Here is a 21,791-nt window from a genome sequence, read left to right on the forward strand (position 1 = left end):
GTACAAAAAGTTTGGGTTTCCATGAAATAAGCTGGATTGCCAAGGGTTTTGCAGGTCCTACCTGATTTGCTTATATTAATTTCAGTGTTGATCTAAATAATCTATCTTTGTTAAAAGATAAATACATTTAATAACGTAGTAACTTACTGTCCCAGAGGTGATGTCACAACACAGCAAATTGGGTTATAGGTGATTAGTAACATGTATGATCCACTGAGTTTTAAATACACAGTATTTATAGTATGTGGAACTTCCCATAAAATTTTGCTTATTAAAGGATGTCAAAACCTAAAATTAAAGATTGAGAATGAATTTTAAAACTTCTGAATGAAGGGAATATGTTTCCTAAAAGAAGATTCTGTAAAAATGTTTCTTTGGCCATTATTCCCCCAAGTGAGGCAGATGATACACTTTTCTATTTAACATGGAATAAGTGAAATTATTTTGAAATTTAAAAGAAACCCTTGGTTAGTAGACTGCTTATCAGTTGCCCAGTTACTATGTTTCATTATAAATAAATAAAAGAAAATTTAAAAGAAGAAACTACAGACAATAAAGAAATACCCTCCAGAGGTAATAGCAAAGGGTATAAATTTAATGAAGCCAGTAGGGCTAAAATTAACTAATTCATCCATTTCTGTGCATTTAAACTTGCAAGTATTACTTATATGCATAATTACCTACCAAACAGTAAATGCAGTTGGCCTGTTTTACTTATTTTATGGCTTTCTAACATTTGATTTCCTGTTTTCAGTATATACACATAAGATTCAGTCATTCAACAGATACTTACTTAGAACTAAATGCTAGGTACTACTCTAGATAAAACATAGCAGGGAAAAAGACAAGGTCTTTCTTCAAGGTTTTTGTATTTCATTTGTGAGGGAGGCTGATAAATACGTAACCACTAGGCATGGTATTACACACCTTTAATCCCAGCACTTGGGAAGCAGAGGCAGGCAGATCTTTGTGCATTTGAGACCAGCCTGATTTGCACAGTTCCAGAATTGCCAAGGCTATATAGACCCTGTTTAAGGAGGGAAGGAGGGATAAACCAATAAGTAAATCAATTTAGATAGTAACAAGTACTGTGAAGGTATGAAATAGGGAAAAGGTTGCATATAAATTGGGGTAGAAATTGAGTTTCTTTCTATGGAGTAATGCAAGAGGAAGAAAATGAAGGAGCGGGATTTAGGGGAAGAGCCATGAGAAGAGCTGGAATCTGAGCCTTCTAGGCAGAGGGAACAATATGAAAAATCCTAAGACAAAAATGAGCTTGGTATATTAAAAAACTATGGCTCAAGTGTGGTTTAACAAAGTATGTCAGAGGAGAGATTAATAGAAAATGAATTTAAGAGGCAGGCAGGAATTGGAATTGGAAATGTTAGCTGTGGTAAGGAGACTGCTTTGTAAGATTATAAGCAGAGATGGGATAGGAGTAATACGATCTACTTCAACTTTTTGTTGAATCTTGTTGGCGAGTATGTAGAGAGAGGATAGAGTGTGAGGAACAAGAATAATCTGTGTTCATTAACCTTGCAGGAGTGGGTTCTTTCTCTATGCTACATGACTCCCAGGGATTGAACTCAGGTCATCTGGCTTGGCGGCAACTGCCATTACCCACTGAGCCGTCTCACCAACCCTCTTCATTAACCTTGTACATGTTTTCCTGATTTTTAAATAGTTCTCAATTCAAACAAAATGGGTACTTTTGTAGTCATTGTAAAATATTATAGAGGAGTAACTTTTTCAGGCCATTGTTTGGGACAGCTTTTGTACTCAACTTATATTTATGTTAGTCCTTCAGTACAGATGTATTTGAAGAACTTTTTGCAGAAAGAATTCCAATTTTAAGATATTTTGACTTTTTTTTAAAGAGTGAGAATAACAAAAGGTTCTTTAAAAAATACAAATAACTTAAAGCTTGAAAGAGATTTTTAAATGCATAGATGCATTGCTCTATTCATTAAAAACATAAGTTGATACAGCAAAAGCAGTTGAGATATAGGCTCAGTGGTAAGACTGCTTAACTTTGTATCCCAAGTCTGATTTAGTCATTCTGTCTTTGTATTCTTCTATAAATGGGATATGGTTGCATTTTATGGTGACACACTTATTATCAGTAACTTAAAACAGTGTTGGGTAAATCTTTAGTACCCAGTGTTAGCTGTCATCATCGAAACAAGATTATTTTAAGGTTGGTGAGAAGTTTTTGAAAATTGCTTTTAGTATTAGATGCCAGTTGGAACTTTAAAATCTGTATTTCTGAGGAACTGAGTGTAGTGAATTATGCACATAATCCCAGCACTAAGGAAGTTAAGGCAAGATCATGAGCTAGTGGCCAGCCTGGATTGTATAGTCAGTTCCAGGCCAGTTTGGACTACATTAAGAGATCCAGTCAATCAACAAACAAACTATATATATGTTTTGAAATCCTATTTTTATTGAATAAAAAAGTGCTAGATATGTTCACTTGAATGTCTTCTATGTGGTATATGCTTCACTAATATAGTTATACATATATCTTCATTTTATAAATAACTAAGTCACAGAGAGTAAAAAGGGGCAAATGCTTGCTAAATTGAAAATTCACCAAAAATCATAGAGGTAGGAAATGGTCTTTTACCAGTGAGAAAATTGAGCATTAGATAAGCTGAAAAATTGCCCTTTGGCATTTGTATCTCATCTACCTTTTTGTTGTTCCTAATGACAGAAGATGCAGTCAAAGTTTAAGCAGTAATTAAAACTAGAAGACCTACATTTGAATAGAAGCTACTATTCAGTTGGTCAATTATATTTTGCTGTGTAATGACAGAGATATGGAAGAGTGTGCAGAAACACACCGTTGGCCCTAATTAGTGCCAGGTTCTTATTATTGTTCTTTTTAAGATTTCTTAACTATATCACAAAAAAATGGTATTTCTTAATCTTTCAATATTAAAGAATACATTGATTCATTCCTATTTAGTTTATGCCATTTACATATCCTGATGTGTATAAATCAATACAAACAACTTTGTTCTGAAGTTTACAAATAAACTTGAAGGAGTTTGAAAATGTCTATGTTTATATACATGTATATAGTGTTGTTTCCATATAAAAATGAAAATCTGTCAATAATATGGATCCATGTATGTTATAAATTGATAAATATACAAGTGTAAAGACAGACATTGGGTATGGTGGAGACATACAAAAACATTTACTTAGTTTAGAAATATTGTATAAGAATTATCTCTTTTGCTCTTTTGACATTAAATCTGACATGTTCATTGACAGTTTATCCTTACCTTGTAGTTTTGGGTAACAAGGAAATTCAAGATATATGAGTATGAGTTTTTATTAGGCTTGACGTGAACACTAAATATTATATATTTAGAAATAACCCCTAGAATATACTAAATATTGACCAAGTGTTAGTTTTCTCATAAAACTAAGGTTAAGTGTGGAATTGTAGCTTAGTCTCATGGACATTTTAAGAAAATTATTAAAGACCTAATTTGAAAATACAGAAGTCTATAATGTGTTATTAGTCTATACAGTCTGACTTAATGGACATAACATACTATAATATATGAGTACATATTTTGAATTTTAGAAATAACATTGGCATTCTAGGTGCCTTATGTATTCCTTTTGTGGGGGAAGAAGCAGAGATTTATAATAAATAACCCAAGCTAAGCTCAAGCTCATTATGTAGCTGAGGCTGGCTTTAAACTCTTGACCCTCCTGCTTTTGCCTCTGTTGCTTAAAGGCGTGAGCCCCACTGCATCCAGCATAGTGGATTTAAAAATGCAATAGATATACGTGGCAGTCTAAGCTTCAATACTGCTGACTATGTTTCCATTTTTGGTTTTTCTTTTTGTAATATAAATTAAATAAATTTATTTATTTATAAATTGTAAAGAGTAGGTTTTTCCTCCCACTTGGACCCACCGCAGCACCAGCCCCCAATTAATACACAAAGACTCTGTATTTGATATAATGCTGTTGGCCAGGTACTTACTATTTTCTTATTGGCTAGCTCTGCCTTAATTATTAACTCATTTCTGTTAATCTACATTTTTCCACGTGGTCTTCTTACCAGAGAGCGGGGGGTGGGGGGGTGGGGGGGCAGCAGTTCTATTCTCTCCAGACTCTCCATCTTGACTCCTCCTTCCTACTTCCTCTTTCCTCCTTGTCTCCTAGTCCCGCCTCTCTTGCTTTCCTATTGGCCAACAGTGCTTTATTCATTAACTAGTATGAGAAACATATTTACAGAATGACATCTCCCATCAATAAATTCCAACGTTAGTTTAGTCATAGGAACAGCAAATGGGAATTGTTTCAGGCCCTGCAGATATTATTTACTTAGTCCTTCAATACTAAAAGTAGGATATGTTAGGGAATTATCATATAATAATATATACAACTTCAGTTTTCACTAGTCAGCATTGTTAAAGCAAACCAGAACCAAACACGTAAGAGGAATGATCATCATAGGCAAACTGCTTGATGTCCATTAGCTGGTAAATGGAAGAGAATGTCACAGCCATATTGTTTGACAATAAATTATTTACTTTTCCCCCTGTAAATTCATTTTAAATAAAATAAGCCAGCCACAAACGGTCATATAATTATTTGCGAAACTCTTGTTTATGAAGTGTCATGAACAGAGACTAAACGTAACAATTAGTATGTGAAGTTAGTGCCAAGAGTGTGAGTTATTTTCTGGGTAATGAAAATGTTCCAAGCATAGATTATGGTAATAGTTCCACAAATCTGAGAATATGCAAAGCCTATTTTAAGTTGGGGAAGGGTAAATTTTATGGTATGTAAATTATAATTCCATAAAGATGTTAAAAAATTAATTTATGACAAACATTAACAATAAAAAGGAAAGTTGATAAATTTATATTTAAGGTTGATTTCATGCTTCAGAATTAATAACTCAATGAATAATGAATATGGGGAATTTGAATAATGCAGTTAATCATTTAGTTAACTATAGAACTTTGTATGGAGAAAAACACATTCGTTTTTATTCTGAACTGTTTCTAAGTATTGGTCATATATTTAGTGGTAACAAAATCTGTGTAGTATACATTTTCAGTTAAAATAAAATAAAATGGAATCTAACAACCAAAAATAAGAAATAATTCTTTTCCTACTTACAAAGTTTTAAAGAATTTTAAAGTAAGTTTTGAGTTAAAAATAGAAAGAAACAAAAGTTTTTAAATCCAGCAATTTAGTTTAATTGTATTAGAAGTTAAGCAATGTTCCCATTGGGGCACTGTTAAAATTCATTAAAGTAAATTAATTAAGCATTTAACATAAGGAGATAAAATATGGAGGAGTAAATAGAAAAAAAGTTGTCAACAAAATAGAAAGCTGAAGTGACTAAAATTAATCAAAAAATGTTACTAGACTACAGATGCTTCTTCTTGGAAAAGACTAAGAAAGAATATTTAAGAGGAATGATAATTCATAGTGAAAAATGAGATCGGGAAAGGAGATAAATAATATGCAACATTAAAAGAAAAAAATTAGTCACTGATAATAATAATTATGAGGATATACTGTACAGTTTTAGAGCACATCAAAAAATGGAAGAAAGCATGATATAAAATTGACACAAGAAAACTTATAATAACTAGCCTAATAACCACAGAATCAAATACACCTACACTCAGCAGACCTAAGTGATGCTGCAGGTAAACCTTTAACTAAACCTTAACCTTGAAGTACTAATGATAGAAGTAGTTATGCTAATCATACATAATTTTTTGAGCTATTACTGTGTTTCCCACAGCACTCAGTACTGTAATGTGATCCACAAAGGTGTTTGTATAATCCGTATGTGAGGAAATGCAGTCTTCACAGCAGTGGGTAGCAGCAGCCTCTGTGTGAACACTTCCACTTCTGTAGCAAAGCCTTCTTGTTCTTGAATAGTTGTCACCACCGCTCTGATTGCCATGGCTGAAATATGTTTCTTAGTTACTGCAATCCATTAGCACTAGTTCTGTCTTTTGGAATAATATGGTATAAATTAGTAGCTTCCTGCTTATCAACACTTTATAGATTCTGGTACTCCTCTCTAGCTTAAGAGATTCCATTTAAAGCCTGCTTAGTATTAAAAAGATGCTGAAGCTATGTTGCTTGCCTTATCTTAGTCGTACCAACATGGACACAAGGTCAGATGGTGATGTGGGCCTGTAATTCCAGCACTTGGAGGTTGTCGAGGTAGAAGGGCTGTGATTTCAATCCCAGCCTTGGCTGCATTGAAAAATCCTGTCAATTTTGGGACCTAAATTTTGAGGATATATTTTTAAACCCTTTCTTTATATCTTGTACTTCAGTGACCTCTTCATGATGTTTATTCTATCCTTTTTAATTTAAGCATTATTTTCCTTAATGGAGAGCATGAAATCAAATAATGGTTGTCTTAATCTGTTTGTGCTGCCATAGTGAAACAAGGCTGAATAACTTAAAAAGAACAGAAAGGTATTGGCAGGGTTAGTTGTCTGGGGAAAGTTGCTATCTGCTTCCAAGATTAGGTATCTCCAGTTGCTACATTCTCTGGAAGGAAGAGGTCCTCCTGTCTCCACATGGTAACAATTAGAGAACAAAAAACCAGAATGTTGCATGAAAACTCTTTTCTGAGAATCTAATCCCACCTGTAAAAGAAGGGACCCTCATGCATAAATCACCACATAAAGACCCTATTATCTCTTAGTGCCATTGGTCATTAAGCTTCCATACCTGAATTTTGGAGGGATCACCTTAAACTATAACATTGTTAGAGAAAGAGCCTCTAAGGATGAAATTTATCTTGGGGGGGGGTGGGGAATAGCATTGCAGTGGGAACATGCATGTTGTGGTAAACTGAGTTTAGTTAAAGTGCTTCAGGGAAAGAAAAACTTTAAAGACAGAAGTGAGGAAAATTACACTGATAATTTTGAAACAATGATCAGTGGCCACAAGGATCAGTAAAGGAATGGTACCAGTCCACCGCTGAGTAGTTAATGCTGAATGGGTATCCTCAGGGAAGTGTCTGTGTGTGTCTGGGGGGGGGGGTGAGTGGGGTTGTGATGACCTTTGTGTAAGGCTGTGGTGTGGACTGCCTTTTGTTATATGGTGTATCAGGTAATCGTACAAAGTTGTTCTTCATTTTGCTGTTAAAGTTGACATAAGGGTCTCAACTTTTATTCTGTCAACTTTGTACAAAAGTTGTATTTTCTGTCTGTTGGCTTGCAGAATGTCATTTGTCATGGAAAAACTTTGGAGTCAGATATTCTTGGGGTGAACATCTGACTGGCCTTGCTACTTAGTTATATTGAACCTGGTCAAGTCATTTGTTTACTCTGAGTATATTTTCTTCTTTGTACTTGTTATTTTTGTCTTACAAAGTATTTTATGGATCAACAAGATAACATGTATCTCAAGAAGTTAATATTGACAGTTCAGCTCATAAAAGATGAATTGTAAATGTAAGTTTACAAAAAAAATTACTACATGGTTATCCTTAAGCAGTAAGTCTTTCCTTTATTCATGGTTTGTTTGTTTGTTTGTTTTAGTACACCCACAGTGTTTTCTTTGCGGTCTTAAAACAGTTCTTCTCAGGTGAGGCTTTGTTTTTGCTCGACAGTATAATTAGAAGATTTTTGTATTCTTTGTCTTTTTTTTTTTTTCTCTGTATACACACCCTTTTGAACACAAATCTTTTATCAGAGGTGAGCATGATGTGGTGCAGTGGAAAATTAGCATGATGCCCTGGGTTCAATCCCTAGCACCCCTTTCCTCTCCCTTAAATTTAAAAATTGGGGAGATGACCATTTTTATTTCTTTGGATGCTTCTATAGATTAATATATAAACTTACTTCTCATTTTTATTATTTGTACCATCTGTTTTCCCTCCTAAAATTGCCAACTATTGCCTCATTGTTTCTTTTCTCTACATTTTAAAAAGAGATCTGCTTACCTAAAGTCTAAATTACAGGACTGATCTTGTTTTCAAAGTTGTGGCAAATGAAGGATCAAGCTAGGGACACCTAGGGCCCAAGATAGAAGGGCAAATTACTAAGATCACCATTATGAAGTCCTTAAAAGGAACCTGAACTTAAGAATTGTATCAGCAGTAGATAATTGAGAGTAACAGGACATGAGTGCAACCTGTTAATCTTAGAGAATCAAACAGGTGTCCAGCACTCAAAGGGCTGGGGCAAGAACATACGTTTGCTGTCAGCTCAGGCTACATAATGAGGTACAGTCTGCAAAAGTTAATTAGCTAATTGATATCTGATGGATTAAGGCAGACGAAATTCCAGGAGGCAAATAGAAAGTAAAAGAGTATATAGAAGTGAGAATATATCACAAGCTAGTACTTATTTGCTATTGATCTTTATGCATTATCTATAATGAGGTGAAGTTAATTAAGGCTTGTAACTCTGAACCTAAAAGAACTGTCTATAGTCAAGAGCCTATTTGAACAAAAATAAGGGTCAGAATCACATAGGCAAATGGGCTGGCAGAGATGTCTCAACAGCTAAGGGTGATTGCTGTGAACTCCATGACCTGAGTTTGATCCTTTAGACCCACATGGTAGAAGGTGCTGTGACCTACACAGCTTGGGTGTGGACATCTGACTGGTATGGCAAATAAAAGTCATTTGGTTTGTGCATACTGATGGAGAGTGGCAACAACTACTACAGCAATGCAGAAGCCCTCGGTATGTTTATTAGGTACAGCACAGTGGGGAGGAGTTAGTCTTTATAGGAGGTGTCTGTACTCTGTGCCTATGTCATACAATACACATTCACTCATGACTTCATCTGTTCTTTACACATTTGCTCAAGGTCTCCTGGGCTTCCTACAAATTATCCCCAATACCCATATGTATGCCATAACATAACCTAATCCACCCACCTAAATGAATGTAACAATATGTGATTTAAAGAAAAACTTGCAGTAATTTTATAATTAAGTTTAAATGCTTTATTTTAAATTTTAAAGAATACCATACACATTAATTTGCAAGTTCACTATCTAGGTAGATTGTCTTCCTTTGAGCTTCTGTTGGCTCACATGTAAAGTGACTGTACTTTAGACTTAAAGGAAGGCAGAGTATTTGTAAAATTTTTCTCTGTGTCGATTGCTTATTTTGACAGATATGTTAAGTATGATTTTGGGGTGACTTACTTGTTTTTTTTTTTTTGATAATTTATTTTTATTTCATGTGCATTGGTGTTTTGCCTGCATAGAACTGGAGATACAGACAGTTGTGAGCTCCCATGTGGGTGTTGAGAATTGAATCTGTATCCTCTGTAGAGCAGCCAGTACTGCTGAACCATCTCTCCATTCCCAGGGGTGACTTATTTGTAAAATAACATTGTATTTATTTGATTGTGTATCTGTAACATTCTGTGCCATGACCCTGGATATAACTCAGTATTAAAAAAAAACAATAGCAACAACTTTTCTTGCCTTTTTATTTGCTTTGAAGGATTTTTTTGGACTTAACTTGACAAATCCATATTTACTTGAAATTCTGATTTGTTTAAATTTGTAAGTACATTTGAGAGCTAAACTCTTTCAAACTGTATTGTGTAGGGGAGAAGGAGATGCAATAAAAGAAATCCTACCAGGTAGAAAAGTTGTTGATCATTCAATCATGAACCCCCTTGTATCTGTTTTTAGCAGCAGTGTGTGACAGTTCTAAGAGGTAGACACCATTTTGCAACATGGTGCATGGTAAATATCAGAAAGATTATAGGAAAGTGGAAATCCCTCATTTCTCTGTGATCTTTCCCATACTGCAGTTTTATGTGATGGTTCCTAGAAACCTGTTGTGCTTCACTGACCCTGTCCTTCCCTACTGGCTTTGTATTCACCTGCTGTAGAATGTGAGTTTCAAAATGCCAAATGTGGAATGTAAGAACTAATTGATGTCAGCCGTTAAGAATACTTCTCATTCACACAGTTTCACAAAGGACAAATAAATATCCATAATTCAAAAGAAATTCTTAGCAGGTCTCTCAATAAGCAGTACACTATTGCATAGGATTATGTAAGGTTTAGCAAAAAAATATGTATATTCAATTTATAATAGAAATTTTATAATACTAAATCAAATTGATGAATTTGGCATCTAAGAGCAATAAACATATCTCATGAAAAAGCTTCCCTCTGATAAGAATTTTAAACACCAGAGGGCAGAGTGTTCTAAAAGACTTTTCATTCAGCTGCCTTCTATTATAAATATACCATTTCTGTCCCAAATGTCAGCCATTCTTTCATGTTGTTGGATGAATTGTGAAAAACCACAAAATGTTACCTTTAGCAAATATTCTATAAAAGTCTTATCAGTCTAGTCTTATGATTTTGTCTTATCAGTCTAGTGAGCAATGTTTTGAGTTATAATGGAGTTTGTTGGACAACTGTGTTTTCCTAGTTTCTGTTAAAAGTCTGTTTCTGGTTTCTGAATGTGATAATTTTTAAATATGTATATATATATGTGTGTGTGTGTGTGTGTGTGTGTACATATATATTGTTTGGTAAAATTTTCAAATACAGATTAATTTAAAGTGAGAAAATGTATATTTGATATGTGTACATTAGTTACACTCATTTTTAATTTAATTTTTTGAGACTTTCCTGACTATTGCATTTACAGTTTCACCATCCAGACTCCTCCAATTCCTGTGTCTCTCTCCTGCCATCACCTCTGTAATTTTAACTGTTAATACACATGTATGTGCACATTGTGCTGAGTCCATTTAGTGTTCCTATGCATGTGTATTCTGAGCTGACCACTTGGGATTTGACAGTGTATTAGGACTGACTGATAAAAACACTCATGAAATGCCCTTATGAGCTAGTAATCTTTTATAAGTGTTGTAATGTAAAGGTAGTATCACATGATTAGGAAAGTTTTATTTAGTATTTATGTTATAAAAGCAACATAAAAAATGAGAACAGATCAGAATGAATCTTCAGACATCCCTTCATGACATTGGCTAAACAAAAACATTGCTTCTCAGTATGTCCAGCCCCAATAACTTATCCTTCGGAGTCGAAAGTGTTTTGTTCTTTTATTGCTCTTCAGTAATTTTCCAACGTGTAGGCAGTCACGTTCTATGATTTTTAAAATGTGTAGGTTCTATTTAGAGAAGGTGCTAGTGATTAAAGCCAGAGCCTCACACATGCTAGGAATACACCCTATCTCTGAGCATGCTTCATTCTCTTCTCTATCTGTCATCACTGTTCAAGTTGAAGTCTTGTCTGGAGCTGCAGCCATTTATAGGAAATGTATAGGCCCATATAGAAATCTGACCAGAGCTTGAATTCAAGGATGACTGATACCTTCTCTGTGAAAGTGAAGAGTTCATTTATTCATCAGATCTCAATATTACCCTGCCTTGGGGTACAAGAACACTTATCCCTGATGAACACCCCTTAGAGAAAGCTTTTAATGGGGGAGAAGTGGGAAGAGAAACGACAGAAAAAGAGTAAAGAGTTTCATGTAAATTTAGATTTGTTTACTGGATTAATCACAAGGGAGTTAGGAATTAGTAGTTAGGGGAATACTCCTTAAATCTTTCTGCTTTTTAGTTAAATGAACCATTTTAAGCAAAACAGAACCTATGCATTTTGTCTTTTCATGTATGTCTACCATATCCTCACCCTTCACTCCTACCAGGCATAAACACAGGGGGGAAATGATAGCCAAGTTCACAGTATTTTTTCAGAACTATTCTGAATCTAGCTAATGCATGGATCACCTCAACTTGGGTTGGAGAGTGACATTTTTGTGAGAAAAACTTGTGCTTTTTTAACCCAAGCATTGTTGATATTCTAAAGTTACAACTAAAGAGAATTTTTCTTCACAAGTAACCAGTGGGGCACAATAATTGTCTTAAGTTAGGGTTTTTATTGCAGAAATGAAACACCATGACCAAAAAGCAAGTTGGAGAGGAAAGGGTTTATTCAGTTGTTCACCACTTAAGGAAGTCAGGACAGGAAGCAGGAGCTGATACAGAGACCATGGGGTGTTGCTGCTTACTTCTTTGCTTCCCATGGCTTGCTCAGCCTTTGTTATGGAACCTAGAACCATATGCCCTGGGAATGTGTCACTTATCCTAGTCTGGGCCCTCCCCCATTGATCTCTAATTGTGAAAATGCCTTAAAGCTGCACCTTATGGAGGCATTTTCTCAACTGAGGCTCCTTCCTCTCTGATGCTAGTTTGTGTCAAGATGACACAAAATCAGCCAATATAGTACTATTTTAAAGGCTTACTAGATAGAAGAGGTTAGATTATAGTGGGAACACAGAGCCAAGTTGTAGTGATATATTCTTTATGATTTAATAAGGCTTGCCTGAGGGTTCAGAGTGCAAAGCTAGCCACAAGCCATAGAGGTGAGGCAGTGGTGATACATACCTTTAATCCATGGACTCAGAAGACAGGCAGATGGACCTCTGTTAGTTCAAGGCCACACCAAGCTGCACAGAATTGATCCAGTCTAAAAGAGAAATAGCTTACACAAAGGAGATCTCAGCATTTGGCACTCCACACCTTTAATCCCAGGATTTGAGATGTATAAAAGGAAGAAGCAAAGGGTCTCCTGAGGCAATTGGTCTCCAGCCACACAGAAGAGAGAGAGCAGTCTAGGATTGCAGTCTGAGGCTTGGTGAAGACAACATTTTGCCTCTGAGGATTCGTGGAGACAGGATTGCTATTTCAGTCTGAGGTAGAGGTAAGAGCTAGTAGCCAGCTGCTTTGCTTATTTTAACCATCAACTTAAGCCCCAATATCTATCTATCTCTGGGTTTTATTTTTCATGTTACAGCAAGTAATACCATCAGTAAAATCTTCAACTCAAACATGAATGCTCACTTTTCACTTGACCTCACAGTTTCTAGTTAGGTGAAGTAAAAAGTAGTTGAAGATTATCTGAAGCAAGTTCCTTACTTTGTATGTTTTTTAGTATCATCATTCAATGGAAACTTTTACCTTGTCACTGTTACCATCTTCTAAGACAATGTATGTCATGACAGGCTGTAGAATTATATTTATGTATTAACTTCAAATAATCCTTTAACCATATTCCAAGGCCTCCTCACATACTATAATGTGAAAATAGACACTGTGTCAAGTGTGTACTATCGAGGTTTAATAAGGATCAGAAGAAGAAACAGGCTGAATAGATGTTTATTCAGGGAGAAATAACTTACAACATAGACAGATGAACATCATCAGCAGGATCCTGGTCCCAAGGATGCCTCCAGATGTTCTCCTGTCCCTGTGCTGCAAGCAAGAGAGCTCCCAGAACCCCTTTCTCAGACTTAGTTCCCCCTGGTAACATCCGCCCTTGTCCCCACCCCAATGGGCGTGGTCTGTGCCACAGGTGCGGACAAAGTGAATATCTCACAACAATGTGCAATATGATGATACCAAGTATCCTATCCGACATGAAAACTAGCCTAGAAATCTTAAGTACTATGGTATATCAATAATCCTGGCTAAGGTAAGAGTATCTTTGAGTTCCAGACCAGCCTGGGCAATATAGTGACAGTAAGGCTGTCTTGTTCTCTCTTCCTATTCCTCTTCTTCCCTCATTCTTCATTCCCCTCTCAAAAAGGAAAAATAAAATGCCTATCCTGGTAAACGTTTTACTTCTCAGACCATTTTTGGTTGAAATTTAGTGAAGCTCATTTCTTCTTTTTATCTTTATTCTTTTCCTTAACTAGGTATTTTTATGTAAAATGGGATTTCAAGTCTTGGCATTACGTTGTGTTGTTTTATTCTGTTATCACAATAATTTAGGAAGAAAGTAGAAAATATGTTATTGCTCATACTTTGCTGATGATGAATCTAGTGATGGGAGTTACCCATGGTGATGTCTGGTAAGCAAGCAAACTGCTTGCATCTATAGTCAGAAGAAGTACATGTGGTTTGCACTGCACTGCAGTCTGTTTAGTCACATTTAGTGTTATGCCTATCATTCCTAGAGATTAATGCATCGGGAATCTTTGACCAACAAGTATACAATTTATGCTAGAATTATTATCATAGTGCCTGCCTATGAAAGAGAACAATAATGCATTAATTTCCACAATTATTTTGCTTTACATTGTGTCTGAACACTTCATTAAATGAGTGATAATGGAAAAGAAACACATTGTTATGAAAATGAATGTTTTTATTTGCAATTGCCCTATCTAAATAGATGCAATAGAATAGCACCAATCTAATAAATATCCCCCTCCCAGCTCAGTTCAGGGCTATATCTAGAATAATGCAGAGGAGAATACCATTTCAGCAATCCATATATTGATACCATTCTTAGGTTCTGCTCCCATAAGTCCTTTTGGAAGCTATCCTACTATGCACTGGAAGGATAGGCACTCTTCTGGATTCTTGAGAGGCAAGGAAAAGCTACATAGGAAAAAAAGTTTTTTTCCAGGCTAAATAGGGAGTGGGGCCTTCAGAAGCATGGGGTAGAATTGTAACCCTATCACATCAAAATGATGCAGTTATTTCTTTGATTGTGGATTAAGGCAATAAGCATCTTTCTTTGAACCTTCCTGTACATAAAAGAAATCCAATTGCATATCTCACTTCGAAACTGGTGTACTTGCTATTTTATGAGTCAGTCTGTTGATGATGCTGCAGTTTTTGGTGTATCGATGCATACATTCTAAATAAAAGATACTTAATCTGAATATACATAAGTATTTTAAAACAGCTTTTCTGCTGTCTTAGATTCTAGATAATTCTTATATTGTAGCTGTATGTCAGTGTCTAATTTTAAATCATACAAAATATATTATGGAGATACTGAAGATTTATGAATTACCTTGCCAAAGTACTATATTGATCCTTTAAATTGCCTTATTACATGTTGTGGATTGTTGTTTTTTGTTTGTTTGTTTGTTTGTCTGTTGCTGTTTACATAGTTACTGCATTTTGCAATATGTATTTACACAGCGCAGAGTCAGAAATTCAAGAATTTGGATTCCTAAAAAGGAATCAGAGGAGTTTGTAGCTTTAAGGCACAAGATACTTACAGCTTTTTAATATAAATTGTTCCCAGAATCCATGTCACAGCTCCTTCTATGGCGCTGCTTTTTTTTTCCTTTCTCTTGGTTGCTATGACAACAGCAGCACTGCACCATTCATCAGCTCTGGACCTAGGCTGCACTGTTAGTCTTCCGTGTTACTCCTGAATGTTAAGAACATCCGTGAATCATTCACTCTGGTTAACGCTGCGCCATTAGAAACCTCAGAACCAGTTCTTCAGCAATTTCCTCTAGCAGAAGTGTAAACTAAACTGCGCCACAGAGAAAACCTGTATAAAAAATATTTCTCTCAAATTGGATCACACAGTCTGCATTTGCTGCGGTATTCTGAAAAAAAAAAAAAATAACTTCATGTCAAGCAACATAATGAAAAGATCTCGTCTGTATAATATTTCTTGAAATCATTAGATGTTCAAAACAAGTACAACAGTGCTTGCTTGTGTGGATACAGGAAGAAGCAGGTGATGTTGTTAGGGGCTCTAAGCCCCTTTGGGACCATAACCAACATCTGCTAGAAGAAGTGTCACCTGTGAGGCATAGTAAGTTCTGGGCAGTAAGAAGAGCTGGCTGGAGAAGATTAAAGCGTGAATCATTGCTAATGTGTCAGCACCGAGAACATGTCCAGTGAACAAGCCTGGAAATGGGAAGCAGACTGCAGAGTATTGACAGATGAGGAAGGAAGAGTAAAGGCCGTGAGTATGGTAAGCAAAATATTTGTATGTTCCATGGTTTCTGGGCTGTCAGGCCTACTTTGAGATTTGTAAGAAAAGAAATGCAGCGTAAGAGACTCTTAACACCTGGTTAGCAGAGAACCTGTTAAGTGTCATCAGGCACACATTTGTTTAGTTTTTAATTGTGTGTATTGTTTCATAAACTTTAAAAAAAATCTCTTTAAAAAAAAGAATGTTTATTGCAAGGAAATCAGTTTTGAACTGTGTTTTTTATGTAAATGTGAAGGTCAATTTTTTTTTTGTAACATTATGATTCCAAAATAGATCTCTACTTTCCATTGCAGCAGCCTTATCAGTAAATTCCCCTGTAAAAAAAATACAGAATTCTAGACTTGGTAAATGGGCTTCCTTAGTACATCATACCTGTCCTGTCATTATCTGGAATGTCTAGAAATAAATGAATATTTCTGAATCTTTTGAGGATGTAAGAATTTTTTAAAGTGACTTTATTTGCTAGTTATGTTGATTTTGGTGGACTTTATCAGTTAAATTTAACTAAATTATATATCTGCCCTTTTTAAACTTTCATTTTCAGATCATTTAGTAATTACTAACTTTAGATGAATTTAATTTATATTTGGATTTTCTTAGACTGCTTATTTTCTGCTTTTTAATTTTCTCTTTTTAGCTATTTGGCCAACCATGGCAACTTAGAAATTACCTAGAACTAAGAAGTGGATTTTTTTAAATTAAAATATTTAGGTTGATTTTTCAGCCAACTCAAAATAGAAAAAAAATTAATCTGAGCTTATTCTTTTGTTGTTTGTTTTATTCAGTTGCTCTTCTTAAAGCATGTTATGTAGAAAATGTACATTAGATGTGACTGGGCATCTTTGATTTACATAGTTAGATGAAAACATATTTTGCATTTTTGATTTCTGGTCTTTTCCATGTTTGAGACGTTCACGTATAAATCTGTATATGGATCTGTCAATTGTTTAGAAAAACCTTTAAATATGAAGAATTACTATATTAAACTGTAGTAAAAAAGACTTAACTCATAGTTATGTGTCATTACTGAAATAATTTTAGTTCTTTTATCTATGATTAACATATTTAATAAATTGAATATTTGAATTTTAAGTGTTGTTTTACAAGTTAAAATACATTTAAAATTTAAATATACTGAATTACTGTGTATATTATAAGTTGATGCTCTTTTGTAGTCTATACTCATACAGCTCATAGTGTGTATAAAGGATTTTATGTTGAATTATCTCTGAAATCAAAATTCTTATTAATAGTAACAAGACTGGTTGAAATTTTTGTAATAAGGTTAGGATTTTTAATTGTTTTATTTATTTCTTGTAATTTATTCCTAAGTAATATTCTTTGGCATGCTCTTTGATTTTCATGTTTGTGGCTTTATCCAATATGGCATATAAATTATTTGTTTCTTTACATATGTTGGTTAATTTAAATTTTACTGCAACTTTCCATTTTTTAGAAGATGGTGTATTGGGTCCTTTTATAATAATCAATCCCTATTCTGTTGAGTTGGTACATTTCTATGTCATACATTCAGTTTCCTAACATGAAGAACAGTCAGGCTACAAATTTAAATGACAATGTTGTATAAAAAAATTAAGCCTCATTTTCAAAATGATTCAACATCACCTTGCAGTTTACTTTCTGGAATATTTTTAAAGTATTTTTGGTATTATTCATATGGCATATGAAGTCTTAATTGATAGTATATATCACTTAATTGGGATAAAATATAATAAATGTAGTGAATATATAATATGCAAAAGGCTTAAGTTTGTCCCTTCAGTTTCACTTACTAAAATTTTCATTATGGGCTAATAACACTTTTGAATACTCAATAATGTGGTAATACCAGTAACATTCTTTCATTAAGAAATACTAAAACTAAAAACTGGGCCTTGGTGGTGCATGCCTTTAATCCCAGCACTCGGGAGGCAGAGGCAGGCAGATCTCTGTGAGTTCAAGGCCAGCTTGGTCTACAAAGTGAGTTTAGGACAGGCTCTAAAGCAATACAGAGAATCCCTGTCCCCCAAAAAGCAAAGCAAAACAAAACAAAACAAAAAAATAAATAAATATTGAAACTAAAAGTTGATATTTAAAACCAAAGAGTGAGTCCCAGTTAACCCTGCTCATTTTTTTTCTCATGGGAATAAGTCATAACATTTCAGTGATAAGTATATGTTCTTTAATCCCCCAACATTACATTACATTAGTATATTTTTAAACTGTAAGATTTACTTACAAGTTAGGGCAGGCTCACTTTTCTTGTTCCTCTACCATAAAATCAGTGCAATAATGCTTTTTTTTTTTTTTTGTAGTAGTAGTATAGGCATTAAATATGGACTGCTGGACATGGAGACACATGCCTTAAACCTTAGTACTTGCAGAGTGAAGATAGGAGGAGCAGTCTCACTTAGATGGCAAGTTTGAGCTTGAGTTTAAGGCCATTCTAGTCTACAGAAAACTCAGTGTCAGAATAAAACAAGATGAAGAATAACGAACTAGATACAGTGAAGCATGCTGTAATCCCAGCACTTAGGATTTAGAAGTAGAAAGATCATGAGTTCAAGGCTCTCCTCTGCTTCATAGGGAGATCCTGCCTCAAAAAGCAAAGAAGATAAAATTAAACAAAACCAAGGAAGGTATTATCTGTGAAGCACCAAGTATACTTGGCACAGAAGATTAACTCTTAGTGGTACCTCCCCTTTCGCTCCTCACTCTCTGTTGGCCAAATTGCTGCTGCTTGGGCTTTCCCTTAGGAGTTCCTTTAGGACAGAAATTTGAATGTTTACCAAATGGACTATGGTGTCTAATTTAAAAGCAAACCCAGGGTTGGAGATGTGTTGGCTTAAAATGCAACTGTCTTTGGATTCAGTTCCCAACAGCACACAAAAGCTTCCTTCTGCAATCTCACCTCTCTGGATGTGGAGGTCACAGGCAGATCAGGAGGAGTTCAAGGTCACCTCCAACTAACATAACAGGTAGAAGGCCAGCCTGAGTTACTTCAGGCTTTGTTTCAAAAAGCAAAACAACAACAAAGAAAACAACCTTGGCATTCCCAGGAAGTCTCACATTTTTCTTTCCTAAAGTACTGTGCATTTATTTTTATTTTATCATAAAAATATATATCTCCCCCAAATATTTAAATAAACCTACTCTGCAGGAGTTTTGCATTTACATACTAGGTATATATATGTCTGTCTACCTGTATGTTTTAAACATGCCGCTTAGCTCACCTCTGTTTTAAAATGGAGGCTCTGAGATGAAAGAAGCCTGTGCATGTTTGTGGAGGAGGAGAGTAAGAGTCAAGAAGTAAGATGAAGGTGAGTCCGGTTCATACTGGAAGGTCCACACCATTCCAAAGAGAGAAAAGTAGTAGTTTGGAGTTGGGTCAAGCTGTAGTGAATGAGAAACAAATCTAATGCATTGCAGCTAAAGAATGATAAACTAAGAATAATGCTAGCTGTCTATCATCCCCTGTCTCTAAACTGCTACAAAGTTCTACAGTAAGGCGCATACCTGTTTAACACCTTCATATCTCTAAAATGTACTGGTGAACCAGCCTTTTTTTCCATTCATAGCTGCTACAAGATCATGTGGATCAAGTGCTTAAAGTAGCACACATTGCCATCTCATGAAAGTTAGATCATTTACAAGAAAAGAAGAGCGGATACTGATGTGGGATGCTCCAGAGATAACAGAGAGATTACAATTAACATAAGTGCTTCAGATAAATTTTACTTGAAAATCTTGCAGATTTTAGAGGGTTTTGTTTGTTTGTTTTGTCTTGTCTTTGCTTTTGTTTTTTTCCTTGGTATTTTGACACAGTCTCTCTCCAAAGCCTTGACTATACTGGAATTCACTGTGTGCACCAAGCTGGCCTTGAACTCACAGAGATACACCTGCTTTGAAATTCCAGTATTAAGTGTGTGTATCACCACATCCAGCAGATTAGTGAGCTTTAAATTGAAGAAAAGTTTTTAATGATTATTTGGATTGAAAATGAAAGTAAACAGAAAAATCTCGAAAGTGAGAATATATCAGATAGTAAACACACCAGTTCATCTGGAGTAAACCTTTTATAAAAGGATGCTGAAGATAACTGACATCAAATTGAAACAGCCTTTGGGAACAGTGATAAACTAAGCCAACAACAGGGAAAGTACAAGAGAAAAAGATTAAAAAACAAACAAAAAGTCCAAGCAAGATTCATCATTGATGGCAAGGTTTAAGGATGGGTATTGATCTTGGTAGGAATAGAGAGGGAGTAGGACAAGTTTTTAAACTCTAAATTTCAAAGTTATGCACACAGTATTTTAGTTACTTGTGTGGTACTGTGACAAAAGCAACTTAGGAAGGAAGGGTTTATTTGGGCTCACAGTAGAAGGGTTTAGTCCATCATAGTGACAGAACATGATGCAGCTGGTCATGTTGCAAACAAGATGAATGCTGGTGTGTGTGTGTGTGTGTGTGTGTGTGTGTGTGTGTGTGTGTGTGTGTGTGTGTTCATGTTCATGCAATTATGAAAATTAGGCATGATTGATCAGATTTCCATCTTAGGTCTTTATCTCCAGTACCAGCTCTTAATGGGGGTAAAAAAGAAAACTTTAAGAAACAGCTACCAAAGAGTAAAGCATATGTTAAAAGGCAGATGAGATGACTAAGGATCAGTATGAAAGATGATGGGAAACCAGGATAGTACAACCTTTATAAAAACTGAATTTTGGAACAGAGTTTAGAGGTTCTTGGGCTAGTGGTTTCAATTTTGCGTAGAATATAGATTCATAAAGGACCAAAAATCTATTGTAACATGATTCTGCTTTAATTTTCCTGAGCTGTAGAAACACTTAACTATAATGTTCTGCTTTTACTGATATTCTATTTTGTTTATTCAACAGAGAAAAAGGGGGGGCTATAAAATTGGCAGGAGTAGATGTGGGTTAAGGAAACATCTAAGAAATCACAGCCAAACATGATTTTCAGAGTCCTGATCGTTTAGAGATGTTTATGTTACATGGTTGTATATAGGATTCATCAAGACTTTGAAGGATAAAATGTTTGTCTTTCCCAATTTAATATGCTTATCCTACAAATTTCCCATTTTTACATTAGGACAGGTGAGGCTATCCATTAAGCAGATGGTTATTTTCCTTTGACTCCTGCAATATGATATAGTAGTTTAGATTCTGCTACTTGCTTGCTGTGTAACATTGGGCAGATTATAGATGACATCTCTGTGCCTTCGTTCTCTCACTCATGAAATGGGAGAAATAATCCCCAGAGTTTGTTGGGGTAAATAGAATGCTGACATCGTGCTGTAAGACTCATTACCCAGTGGTAACAGGTGATGATCGTCACATGATAGCAATTGCAAGGCCCAGCTGATCTTTCTGTATCTTTCATTACTATTTTCTCCTCTCTTCCATTTCATTTGTTAAGAAGGGAAGCTGTTTTCACTTTTACTTGTTGTGTTTATAAAGTGAGCAGGAAGTAGTTAAAACTTATTTTCATTTTTTGCTTGATTTAAAAGAAGCCTGTACCAAAACAAATAAAAACATAAGAAACAAATGTATTGCCTAAGACTATGCAATAATTGGTGTGTACTCTGGATTGAGTCTGCCTCAAATTGCATCTTGACTAACATGAATCAATTCTGTTTGGGGGCAGTACTTAACACCTCTGTGCCTCAGTTTCCCTTTTATCTTCAAGAGATAGGTAATACCTGTAGCCTTTTCATTAGGCCATTATAAGGATTAAGTGAAAAATTGTTTTTTTAACAGTTTGAATCATAAGGAATATGTGTAATCAATGTTTCATTTCCCTCTAAAGCAGAAATGGTATCCATCCTCTGTTCTGTCTTCAGCCTATCCATGCCTGGCATGTTGTAGACACAAGATCTTTCATGAACATTTGTTGAATAGATCGATAAAACATACTAAGATTACTTGGTGCTTCAGTAATAGTCTCTATTTCAGTTCCTATATCTGAGCAGGCAAAAGCAGATAATCTAATTG

At 35.1% G+C, this 21,791-nt stretch overlaps 1 protein-coding gene across 15 annotated transcripts in view; it reads left to right on the top strand.

The window, feature by feature from the left end:
• Positions 1-21,791, top strand: part of Tanc2 (tetratricopeptide repeat, ankyrin repeat and coiled-coil containing 2) — a 289,050-nt gene that overhangs the window by 108,677 nt on the left and 158,582 nt on the right. For 2 of the 15 annotated variants that reach the window (XM_051178866.1, XM_051178872.1), the window contains exon 1: positions 15,506-15,759. The exons of the other annotated variants lie outside the window; for them this stretch is intronic. The gene's annotated coding sequence lies outside the window, so the exon portion shown is untranslated. Of the gene's footprint in view, positions 1-15,505; positions 15,760-21,791 lie in introns of those variants that run through there. 15 annotated transcript variants of the gene reach the window in all.

The sequence above is a fragment of the Phodopus roborovskii genome, unplaced genomic scaffold (genome assembly GCF_943737965.1).
Source record: "Phodopus roborovskii unplaced genomic scaffold, PHOROB, whole genome shotgun sequence".
Taxonomy (NCBI): Eukaryota; Metazoa; Chordata; class Mammalia; order Rodentia; family Cricetidae; genus Phodopus; species Phodopus roborovskii.